This window comes from Trachypithecus francoisi, unplaced genomic scaffold, assembly GCF_009764315.1.
Source record: "Trachypithecus francoisi isolate TF-2019V2 unplaced genomic scaffold, Tfra_2.0 Lachesis_group6, whole genome shotgun sequence".
Classification (NCBI taxonomy): domain Eukaryota; kingdom Metazoa; phylum Chordata; class Mammalia; order Primates; family Cercopithecidae; genus Trachypithecus; species Trachypithecus francoisi.
In genome coordinates this window covers 25,645,401-25,652,552 of record NW_022681471.1, presented here as the reverse complement: position 1 = coordinate 25,652,552, position 7,152 = coordinate 25,645,401, and the positions used below count along the sequence as shown (strand labels likewise).

At 40.5% G+C, this 7,152-nt stretch overlaps 1 pseudogene; it reads right to left on the bottom strand.

The window, feature by feature from the left end:
- Positions 1–690: 690 nt before the first annotated feature.
- Positions 691–4,526, bottom strand: LOC117077867 (annotated as a pseudogene).
- Between the last annotated feature and the right edge of the window lie 2,626 nt (positions 4,527–7,152).

Below are 7,152 nucleotides of genomic sequence, written 5' to 3'. Positions count from 1 at the left end.
TTACACTCCCTTAAGTATTTACTTTAGGGAAGGACACTATTAAGGGACACTTTTGAATATAAAGACAGGTGAACTCACAAAGTATAGGCAGATACATGCTTGATTTTATCTTCTAATTTATAAATAATGCATTAGAATAAAAATGTAATGAATTCATACACCTTTCAAAAAGAAAAACTGGGCCGGCGCGGTGGCTCAAGCCTGTAATCCCAGCACTTTGGGAGGCCAAGACGGGCGGATCATGAGGTCAGGAGATCGAGACCATCCTGGCTAACACGGTGAAACCCCGTCTCTACTAAAAATACAAAAAATTAGCCGGGCGAGGTGGCAGGTGCCTGTAGTCCCAGCTACTCGGGAGGCTAAGGCAGGAGAATGGCGCGAACTCGGGAGGTGGAGCTTGCGGTGAGCTGAGATCCGGCCACTGCACTCCAGCCTGGGCGACAGAGCGAGACTCCGTCTCAGAAAAAAAAAAGAAAAGAAAAACTGATGAAGAAGCAGCAATAACGTTATAAATGATAATGATCACATGAAATAATTTAGATGAAGCTTGTCTGTGTCTGAAAGAGACAGGGACTCAGCAAGTGGTCAAAAGGAAGCACAACGTGCTTTTAACTTTGTGTGAAAAATAATGTTCAGTTCTATATTGCCAAACATCATTCTCTTTTTGCTATATAAATCTTCTAGTTCTAATTATTGACCAAATGCTTTACTGAAACTCCTCTTCTGGCCTTTGTTTTGGGATCTGTTACTTTTGTTGCTACCTCCTGGTTGCTGTCCTCTCGGGCCTCTATTGCCTTCCCGCTGTCCTCTGAATCTTCTGTTTCTGTCCCGCTGTTCCCTGAAGCCTCGACTGCCTTCCCTCTGACCCCTGAAGCCTCCATATCCTTCCCGTGGTCCTTCCAGCTCTAGTTGCTCTGTGGCCACAGAAAGCTGCCAGCGTGGTGAATCATGCCATTTTTCCTGTATTTCTGTTACTGATGCGGTGGATACATCAAAGCAAACACCCAGCTTTCCTTTGAGAAAAACCATTCCCTTCACTTTGGAATCAATCTCCTCGACCAGCTGCTCTTTAAGTTCTTTCCAAGCATGACTAATATTTGGCATTTCAATTGAGCACCACAAGATCATGGTCACAAAACCCACATTTGAGTTAATCAAGGAGCGCTGGTCTATGGACATGGCACCTGAAATATGGGCCAGTGGTGCTGCCAGAGCTTCCACAGCTCTCTTCTCCTCTATCAGCTTCTCAGCTGGTTGCTTAAAGTGACTAATGGCAGTGGGAGGCATGGAATCCGAAAGCCTGATGGCATCTTTGCTGGAAACTTTTATTTCTGTTGCAGAAGGAACACTTATTCTTTTGAACTTAATTCCCACTTTTTGCTCCACTTATACTAATTGATATGCTTCCTTGTGCTGATAAAAGCACATGCATACCCCTGTCCTTCCAACTCTGCCCGTCCACCCAGATCGATGAATGTAGGACTCAACATCCTTTGGTGGAGAGCTTTGTATAACCAAATGAACCTCAGGGATGTCTAACCCATGTGCAGCGACTTCGGTTGCTACCAAAACTCCAAAACTACCATTTCTAACACCTTTCAGGGTGATTTCCCTTTGCTTCTGTGGAATGTCTCCATGCAATGACTGGGCATCCTGCTTTATAGCCGAATTCTGGGACAGCTCCTGGGCTTCTTTCTTGGTTTCACGAAAGATGATAGTGCGTCCTTGATGACCACTATATACTCGGATGACCTAATAATTGCTGCCCCCTGAGTCCAGTGGCACTTAATAGCCAGATGCTCTATAGTTTTTGCCATTTTCTGAGTCTTTTTACCAATCAGGTCCACCTGTTCATATGTAGATTTCATGTATTTCTTGGCAACATTAAATACCCAATGAAGGCAAGTTTCAGAAAAAAAGCAATGTTTGGGGATTGTCTTCAGAATCTTTCTTGTATGCCACACTTAAAATCTCTTCCACTTGATCAGCAAATCCCATATCCAACGTCTGGTCAACTTCATCCAGGACAACATGCTTAAGTTTGGTGAGATCTAGTTTGACATTCTGTATGCGGTCTTTGATAGGACCTGGTGTCCCAACCAGGATATCAATCCCATTCCTCATGCATTCGAATTGACCTCCATAGGGAGTTCCACCATAAAAACAAGCCAGTGACAGCCTTTTTGTGATGTCACTGAAGTCTTTGCTTACTTGATTTGCCAACTCTCTTGTGGGTGCAAAAACCAGTACCCAAGGGGGACGGCCTCTCTTCCTGTCTTGCAGTTCCCCATGAAGTTTCTCAATCAAAGGGATGGCAAAGGACAATGTTTTCCCAGTTCCTCTCCATGCCTGTGCAATTAAGTCCTTCCTGCTGTAAACATGATGGAATGTCTTTGCTTGTATAGAAAATAGGAAGGTCACTCCTCAGCCTTTGAGAAGCTTAATAGTTTCTTCAGATATGGGACAATTAGAGAAAGCGCCTTCTTTTTGTTCCACAGGTATTTCCTGCTCTGTCTCGCTGTTACTTTCTTCATTAGCAGCTTTATTGGGGTCACAGTCAGGTTCAGAATGAGGAAATCCATTCTGCAGTTTGGGGCTTTTCTCTCCAGTTTCTCCATTTATTTCCTTTTCTTTCTTCATCTTCTTGGGCTTAGGAGCATCTATTTCTTCCTCAGAAGGCTCCTCATTTTTTATCACTTTTTTGGTTTTAGAAGAAACCGCTTTCTTTTCAATAGGCTCCTTTTTCTTTCTCAAGCTTTTGGTTTCAGGAGAAATGTCATCTTGAGATGGCTCCTCTTTGTTTTTTGCCTTTTTGGATTTAGGATAATTCATGTCAACTTCAGAAGGCTCTGTTTTCTTTTTAACTTGTTTAGCTTTGGGGGAAACATTTTCTTCCTCTTCTGCTGTCTCTTCAGTCTTACTAGATTTTGACTTCTCTTTTTTCTCTTTCTTTTCAGTTTGCTTTCATAATGTCTCCACTTTTTTCATTGTGGTGTCTGATTCCAAACCAGCATTACTACGGAGTCTTCCCAGCATCTTCAGTGCAGGCTGCCCAGGCTGACCGGTCTTCTCCACTTTGATGTTTAAGAAGCACCAATCTAGGGAATTTGAACAATTATCTTTAGGTTGTGGCTACTATGGGGTGAATCTGATGAACACCTGCCTGGTAGGGAGAGTTAAATTCATTTTTTGTCTTTGATGCTTCCAATTAGAAATGTAAATATATCTTCATTATGGAAAAATTGGAAAGTGCGGAAGAGTATAAAGAAACAGCAGAATCGTTATTGACAATAATCTCACCACCTAGAGATACCACTGCTAACATTCTGAAACATTTCCTCCTATTTTTATTGCTTCCTTACTTTTACCATAGATAAAGCCCAAATTCTTAATATGCTTAAACTTTATATACTGATACAATTTTATTAGTTAATTTGTATTACTTCACAGTTTTGTGTGGTTAAAACCCAGGAAAATATGTGTATTTATGAATTTTACAATTTTGCAATATTATTCCCTTGTAACAACTAAGATTATAGAATCAACTAACACCTTAATTTTAGGCCAGATGATCATGGCTGCAGTTTCAGTCTGATAAAAGCATGTTTACTCTTCAGTATGCTTAATTTGTAGCTTAATTTTCTTAGAAGTAGTGTATCTTGTCTTTATTATGAGTTTATATTTTTTAGTTTCTAAGAAAAGTTCAAACTTTAAAATTTCTTTTTTTTTTGTAGTCTGTATTAAACAAAAAGAATACTTTCTACCTATTCAACCATGTTGACATTCCTATTACATATCACAGGGAAAGTGATACAAATTGGGGTATTGTAAGACTGGTTACTGCTAAACTTGACCCCAAAGGTAATTATAGTTTCTTTTTAATTAGCTCCAATGATTTAAAAATTAATTCAAAATATAGCAATTCTCAACTAGAATCTTCACTTTTGGTATATGTGATATAACTTTAAGCATACATTTTGAAAAATCAAACGGGCAATTTTACTCCTTCTACCTATAGTAAGTATCCGGATACCATGCAATGTGAGGAAGATCTGATAGGTCTGGAAGAGAATAGACTTATTGAGGGTATCCTAACTCTCTTCATTTAGCTGCTGTCATATGACACAGGGTTAGATTTAGATTTGTGTTTCTTCAGAGGACAGATCTAATATCAGTGGAATCTATTAGGAAGGTATCAGCTGAGTCTGCTGATGATTAGAGCCTTCTAGCAGTTGACAAGCAACCTCAAGAATTAGTGAGTACTTTATCCCTGGACGTACGTAGGAAGAGCCTGGATGAGCCAGCTCTTAGAGATAACACAATTAGGCATTCAGCATAGTACCTATTAAGCAAGGAATTGTAAGGGCAATTCTGCATTGGGTATAAGATCGAGATCAGACAGGTGACCTTTAACATTCCAATTCTAGGATTCTTTAAACTGTAAGATAAGATTATTACTTACTCCTTTTTTTTTTTTTTTTTAAACAGAGCCTCCCTATTTTGCCCAGACTGGAGTGCAGTGGCATGATCTTGGCTCACTGCAACCTCTGCCTCCCAGGTTCAAGTGATTCTTCTGCCTCAGCCTCCCGAGTAGCTGGGACTTTAGGCGCATGCCACCACACCCAGCTACTTTTTGTATTTTTAGTAGAGACGGGGTTTTACCAACATTGGCCAGGCTGGTCTCAAACTCCTGATCTCAAATAATCTGCCTGCCTTGGCCTCCCAAAGTGCTGGGATTACAGGTGTGAGCCACCATGCCCGGCCCTATTCTTCAATTAAGAAAGGTAAAGAGGGGACTATATCACACAATGTATAAAATCATGATCCACTGTGGGCAAGGTATTACAAAGCCTGAAATATTAGAATGGAGAAAATTATCCCTTGAAACTTAAGTGAAGTGGATTAATATATTAAATGAGGCAGGTATGTTTTCTTTTCTTTTCTTTTCTTTTTTGTTTTTTTTTTTGAGACAGAGTCTTATACTGTCACCCAGGCTGGAGTGCAGTGGCGTGATCTTGGCTCACTGCATCCTCCACCTCCCGGGTTCAAGTGATTCTCCTGCCTCAGCCTCCCGAGTAGCTGGGACTACAGGCGCGCACCACCACGCCCAGCTAATTTTTGTATTTTTAGTAGAGACGGGGTTTTACAATGTTGGCCAGGATGATCTCGAGCTCTTGACTTCGTGATCTGCCCATCTTGGCCTCCCAAAGTGCTGGGATTACAGGCATGAGCACCGGTGCCCGGCCAGGTGTTTTTTTTTTTTTTTTTTTTAACATGAAACAAGGACTTAGGAAGTCTGGAGTTTAGTCTCATCTCTGCTGGTTCCATTTTGGAAAGCAATCCTGAATTTATAAAAGTGAATCCACCTTCATTGTTTTTAGGCTATTTTACTTTAGCCAAAGTTGTTCCATATTGTAACAGCTGATGGACCAAGGGAAAGAACAGTTAGAGAATGTATTGTGTGGATTTTTTTTTTTTTTGAGATGGGGTCTTGCTCTGTTGCCCAGGCTGGTGTGTAGTGTCATGATCTCGGCTCACTGTAACCTCTGCCTCCCATGTTCAAGCAATTATCCTGCCTCAGCCTCCCGAGTAACTGGGATTACAGGCGCTTGCCAACAAGCCTGGCCAATTTTTGTATTTTTAGTGGTGACGGGGTTTTGCCATATTGGCCAGGCTGGTCTTGAACTCCTGAACTCAGATGACCCACCTGCCTCAGCCTCCCAAAGTGCTGGGTTTACAGGTGTGAGCCACTGTGCCCAGCCTGTGTGGATCTTTATAGACTTAATTTTCTCATCTGCAAAATGAGAAGGCTGAATTAGGAGTTTTTAATGTGGAACCTGATGCATCAACTCCTGGGAATTTTTATTCGTGTAGTTTCCTGAGGAAAAGAGTCCATAAATTTCATTACATAAACAGTCCCATAATAGTTAAGAACACTGGTACTTTCCAACTCCTTTTTTATGTCGTAGTTTTTTTTTCTTTTTTTCTCAGTAAAACTTAAAAAAATTGTATACATTTAAGGTTTACAATTTGATGTTTTGATATGCATACACATAATGAAATTATTACTAGTCAAGCCAATTAACTTATCCATCTTCTCACATGGTTACCCTTTTTTTTTCTGTGATGACAGCACCTAAAATCTATTCTCATAGCAAATTTTCAGTATATAGTACAATATTATTAACTATAATCCTCATGCTGTATATTAGATCTCTAGACTTATTCTCCCTACATAACTTCAAGTTTGTACCTTTTGACCTGCATCTCCCCATTTCCTTTCCCTCCCTATCCCTGATAACCACTGTTTTACTCTGTTTCTATGTATTAACTTTGTAAAGATTCCATAGATTAGTGAGGTTATGCAGTATTTTCTTTCTGTGGCTGGCTTATTTCACTTAACAATGTCCTCTAGGGTTCAAGTGATTCTCCTGCCTTCATCCTTATTGTTGCTAATGACACTATCTCTTTCTTTTTTAAAACATTTAAAAGGCTAAATAGTATTTCATTTTCTGTGTGTACATGTGTGTATTTGTATGTACCACAATTGCTTTATCCATTTATCCCTCAATGGACACTTAGGTTGTTTTCATATCTTAGTTATTATTCACAATTGCTATTGGTTTCCAGATATATATCTGGAAGTGGGATTGCTAGATCATATGGTAGCTCGATTTTTTAACTTTTTGAAGAATTTACATTCTGTTTTCCATAATGGTTGTACTGACTTACATTTCCACCAACAGTGCACAAGGGATCCCTTTTCTCCACACCCTCACCAACACTGGTTATCTCTTGATTTTTTTTTTTTTTTTGAGACAGAGTCTCACTCTTTCGCCCAGGCTGGAGTGCAGTGGCACGATCTCGGCTTACTGCAACCTCCACCTCCTGGGTTCAAGAGATTCTCCTGCCTCAGCCTCCCGAGTAACTGGGATTACAGGCATGTGCCACCATGCCTGGCTAATTTTTTTGTATTTTTGGTAAAGACGGGGTTTCACGATGTTGGCCAAGCTAGTCTCGAACTCCTGAGTTCAAATGATCCGCCCACCTCAGCCTCCCAAAGTGCTGGGTTTACAGGCATGAGCCACCGCACCCGGCCTACCTCTTGATTTTAATAACAGCCATTCTAACAGGTGTGAGGTGATATCTCAT